Raw genomic sequence first — 5,936 nt, forward strand, 5'->3', positions numbered from 1 at the left:
CATACAAATCAGGTTTTAATCTGTAACAGTAAAAACAAGCAACATAAACCACAGAAGAAATCAGGAATAACTCACCTCAGAGGCCAAACACATAGAAACCAGGAGCCCTGGGCCAGAAGAAAGCTTGTATATAACCTACCCTGCTCTTATATTGCCTGTAAATGTCTGCCATTAACACCTGGACCTTCAATTGTCCCAGCACAGCAGTTCTGGGAAAATTACACTGGTTTTGTCTGTGAATTTTCAGTAGGCATAAACCCAAACATAAATAATTTTAAAATGGAAGGAAAATGCAGAAGAGTTGTGTTAGTATCTTTTGGATAAAGACCTTAAAAGAGATGAGTGCAAAAGCTAAGCGTAAAATCATACCATTACAACATCACTTTGCTAATGATTGTCCCAGTGTATTCCTCATCTGAATTTGCTATGCCTGACTACACTTGGATTTTTAGCACTAAGCAGGTCACACAAAAAACATTAAATTTGAAAATCTGAATATCACTTAAATATTTGCTCTGCTGTTTCTACAGCAAATTTCAAACTCTAGAACAGGACAGTGCATGCAAAAGTGCTTTGACAGTGTACTGCAATTGAGCAAGTACATTTCCATGCAATAACATCACGAGTCAGGAAGCATACGGTGTGTCCAACTGGAAGATAAAATCGTCTGAAGAGCCTCCTTGTCCCCATCTCTAGGAAGTGGGGAAGGCAGTGGAGTAGGAGTAATGGGTGAATCAAACACTGTGTGCTTCTAACTGGCAGTGGAACCAGCACCTGACAAGCTAATCTGTGTGTTACCTGTGCTTTACAAACTTTTCTGTGGTTTCTAAACAGTGTTTGCAAGAAAACTTCAGCTTAGTACTGCACTCCCTAAAATCTACAGGAATTTTGGCTAATTGAGCTTCACAGGTTGCAATGTCCTCATTCTAGATAAAGGCACCAAGACAGGGAGAGAAATTAAATGTGTCTAAGGTCACCTAAGAAGTCAGCAGAGTATTTGGATTCCAAAGCAGCAAAGCAGCAAAATTCAGCCTAGTGTGACACACTTACGTTTAAGAATGTTTATGACCCATGGCATTAAGTGGATTCTTAAGTGTTTTGCTGAATAGCAATGGATTTAAACACATTTTAAGCATCTCTCTGAATTCAGGCTGAGGTATTCTGACTCTACATCTTTTAGTTCAATGGTGAACTGAATTTTTCCCTACTGATTTTTTTCTTGATTTTTTAAAATGTATTTTATTGTTTCTTATCTCTGTAAATATTTATTTTACTTCACTCACTTTCTTTTCATAGTCACTTATTTTCTTTATCCACAAATAATAAGTAACAAGGGCTTATTAATGCACTAAACGTATTGTTAGATAATTTTTTAAAAGGAAAAAAAGTATCAACCTTCAGGAACTTTGAATAATCTAGAACTTCTGCTTACATAGATTTTTATCCTATCCAAATTAAGGAAAAATCATCATTATGGATCAATACTGTTGCTTAAGAAAATATGAAATTACAGGTTAGCTCATTGGTCCATAGGAATATGAACTGTCATTAAGTATATCAGACCACAAGTCATAATTCTAAGGTCTGAGTCCCAAACAAATCTTTCCTTCCAAACGCAAAGCAGGAAGGACAGTGAGCCACAAAATTATTTTCTTATTTCTGAGGGGTAACTGAATGACATCCACACTAGGACGACAAGAGTGCACTCCTCTTTTTTTGTGGGGAGAGCTTCCTAGTTGTAGGTGTGCTGAATTTATACTAAAGGTGCTATGAAAGCTCCAGGAGGTTGTAGATTTCTAGTCAAGACTTCACCTCATCAGAAGCAGTGAGTTAGAGCATAGAAGATAAACACATATAGTGTTTGTATTCCTCTATATATAAATCCAGCTGTTGCAGGAAAACCCTCCTGAAAAAGATCTCGTCCATGATCACCACTGGATTTACCAGGCTCTTGTAATCCCCACAAGCTCCTGATTGTGACCTTTGGGGTTTTTGGTGGTTTTCATTAATTCCACAGTGGTTTTTTTAGAAAAAAGTTTATTATCCTATTCTTCCTTTCCGACATCAGACAAGAAATCCTATTATTATCTAGGAAAGAATCCTCCATTTCTGGCTTTACCGATTGAATTTCGTGGTGATGTTTGGCAACAGCATGGCTAGGCGTAATAAATTGTTGTCTGTGTGGATTAGACAGTCCGAGAAACTTGTAAGTAATTGGGTTTTCTGTTTGAAATATTGTATTTGGAGACTTTAAAATTCAAGAGACAATCATCACCTCTAAGTTTCTAGGCATCAGCTATTTCACATCTTTATTCCATTTTTAACAGATAAAGGGTTCAAAGAAGTGCCACTTTCAATTTTCAGCACAGATCTAGAAAGAGCATTCATATGTCTTTAATGGGTATTGCATCTCGGATTGACACTTTGAAAATAGTGCAACTTGTTTTCATGGAGATTCTCATTTGTATTTCCCTGGAAGTTCTCATTCTACTAATTTTTTGAAGAGGAAAGAGGCAATAGATAGAACCTTATTGTAAAATGAAAGAGGCATAGTAAGTGCACTTTTTTTTTAATATCATCACTTGCCTTTTATAAATACACTAGCTGACAACTATACGTCCTGTTTTCCTGACTTTGGCTCTAAATAAAAGGAAAAAAAAAAGTTAAGCAACTGAATTTCGTTATGTCTACCAAAGGGTCAATAGCTATTCTTCAATGTATTTTTGAAACACATTAAATTAGAAATCAAATTCAAATCGTATATTTAACAAAATATTTCCATTTAATCACACAAGCAGGACTTGTAAATAGCAGAGTTCAAAGCTTTGGAGCAGATGGTCTTTCTGTTTTAATTCTTTATCTGATCTACAGTATGCCAGTAAATCTCTGAGTTCCATTTGCTTTATTCAAATCCCTTAGCTATTTAGGACACACTGTGTCAAAGCATTCTGCTGTGGAATTTCAGTTGTTTAATATATGCTCCTAAACTAAAAGAAAACATACGTATATTTTGTACACACAAAGAACAACATGATAAAAACCACAACACTGAAAAAAAAATTCTTCCCTGGTGACTTATATAGATACTCTGTATATGTGTTATGCATATATATACAGAGAGAGGACGCAGGCACTTAAGGAACAGGCCAGATTTCAAAAGGTGTTTATTAGAAATTCAAAAGCAAAAATAGTTCTAACTACTTTAAAGATCTTTCTCTATGTAAATTTTAACCCATCATTTAATAAATTTGTTTTATCAAAATAGGATTCAATTGGTTTAACTTCATTACACTAACATCAAGGTTCAAAGCATTGCACGTAGTAGCTGTGCCAAGTTTGTTTTGGCTGACTGTTTAGATGTAATAATATTGTTTTTAAAGGATTTAGCTCTACACTAGCTTGTAACATGAATGACATAGCCTCTTTTTGAAAACTTTATGGAGTCATAAAGCTGGCTTGAAAAAAACTTTAGTCTTCTCGACATCTTCATTTTCCAAATGTGACTGTAAAACCATGCAGTGAGAGGCACATCACCTAATATTGAGTTACTTGGAGACATTAAGTTCAAATGCATCTTCCCTTTCTCATTTGAACAAGTCATTCAAGAATGAAATCATATGACCCTAAGACTCACTGGTAGTATACACGTTCCTACATATAGCTTGAGATTTTCAAAGATATCCTCTTAAGTTAGGTGCCTGAAACCCACAGATGGACCTATTCGATAAATGCATTACCCTTAGTGGTGTTTGGATTAGGTCAGTGGAATTTAGATGGGAAAGGGAAAAAGTGAGAGTTGCAAGACATGTATCTCCCACTTGGCACTTGTTCTTCAAAAGAGCATTCCTGTTGGTAACAACAAATTATATTTGTCCTTAAAAGACTAGATGTTTTCTTTTATAGTTGCTTTTTTTCCTTAAAAGACAGTTATTTTATTACCACAATTCATCATAAAACAGCCTATTTGTTTGATTACATCCAAGTATTTTTAGCATTTACTATGGAATGACATGATAACTGTGATAACAGCCCTTGAAAAGAAAAAGGAAAATCTGGGTTACGTGTGAGCACTGATGGACAGGAATTTCAGCCATGGAGGAAAAATAGTTTTGTCCTACTTTCGGAGCAGATGAGAATTAGAGAGAGAACAAGCAACTTCCAATTTTAGGTCAATATTTTCACCCAGGGAGAACTCAGAAAAACATATCATCCTTTGGCACGCGGCAATTCTGTCCATGGAGGCAAAGACCATCCTGTGTAACCCTTGACACTTTACTAAAATAAAAACAATTGCCATTGTTTATATACTAATTAAAATAAGTCAAGAAGAAAAAAATAGGATGCAAGGTTATGTCTCATTGGCTCTGAAACGACTTCAGCTGCCCACTTGCTCGGATGTTAGTGCACAGAGGTACATGAACCTCTGGCCATTCAATCATTCACTTTTCAGCCCATCTGTCTGTCTAGCTACCTATCACAGACACACACATACAGCAAATGTACTTATAATTCCTTTGTTCATGAGAAATGAAGGGGAAAATGAAATACTGGAGCTATGTTGAACATTTATTTATTTTTGCAAACATATATTATTCATCTAGGAAAAATAGTTTAAGGCCATTGTAGATAATATAATTAGTTGCCTGGTGTCAGGGCAAGGAATCTCAGTGGTTTTACAGCCACACAATGTCCATGTACTTTAATAAAAATCCCTTGCGCTGTTTTTGTAAACTCAGCTGAAGACCTCAACTTACTTGTTGCTTAACCAAAACTCTCTCATGCTTCAGTGCAAGAAGAAAACCATAGTAAATTATATTAGCTAAGAGCAAATGAAGGTGGAAACATTGCATATTTAGAAAATACCTCTAGCCTCCAAGAGTGTGTCTGTGCTAGTGATTTGAAAAGTCACTACTTATAATTCCCTTGGGAAGTCAGTAGGTTTTTCTGTTCCCTACTTTTCTGTGCAGTGCTAACAACCTTGAATCAAAATGAGATGAACTACATTGGAAATGCCAGGAAACTACGCGAAAAGTCCATGGCAAGTCTTTAAAATAACCTGTGGCTATTTAATGCTGATCATAATGACTGGGTGAACTTGGTGCGCTAGGGGACTTTGACAAACAAAATTTCTATTTTCCTTGTGCTTAGGGAAATCACTGCAGCGTTTAGACTGTTGTAAGTCAGGCACTTATCCAAAACGACTGCCACCTTGGAAGTTATTGCCAGCCTTAGCTATGAATGTCATTGGTTTGTTGGGTCACATCAAATCCTTCTGTTACAAAGACAAACAAATCATGTATTTCATGAGGATGTGTAGAATGTGCAATACTGGATTTAAAAATCTGGATAAAGCTTGCAACAGATAGTTTAACTGTAACATAGGATACCAAGTCAGGTTATGTCTGACAAAATATATGGATTTTGACCTCCCTTGGAACAGCATCACAGGAGAGAACAGAAATTGGATCGGCGATGGCATTGAGGGGAAGAGGGAAAGTAGACAGTATTTGAAATCCAGTAGGTGCATACAATATGAGGATTTTTTCCACCCCATGGATGCTGGTAGTGTTTTATAAGTAACAGATACTGTTGACTGAGGAGTTCATTTTATCTTTACGCTAAACAGAGCTAGGACAGTTGACCATGCTGTGTTTGTGGCAGCTAAACAGTGGCAGTGTGCGACATTTCTGCAGAAGACTTGGAGCTGATGAGAGGTGCCTTGAGCTAAAGCCACGATAACCTGGGGTGGGCAGGTGAGCGGCTGCGTGACGCCCTCCCGGCATACCCGACACCTCTCCATACCTGATGCATCCAACTTCTCCGCAGAAGTATCAGCGCCCGCCGAGCTCGCCCAGGTTGCTCACACCTGAGGAGAGGACGGTCGCTGGGCGGGGGGGCGGTAAATTGACGTTAACTTCAAGCAGAACTGTGCCCCT

The sequence above is a fragment of the Pygoscelis adeliae genome, unplaced genomic scaffold (assembly GCF_000699105.1).
Source record: "Pygoscelis adeliae isolate BGI_AS28 unplaced genomic scaffold, ASM69910v1 Scaffold42, whole genome shotgun sequence".
In the NCBI taxonomy this organism is placed as follows: domain Eukaryota; kingdom Metazoa; phylum Chordata; class Aves; order Sphenisciformes; family Spheniscidae; genus Pygoscelis; species Pygoscelis adeliae.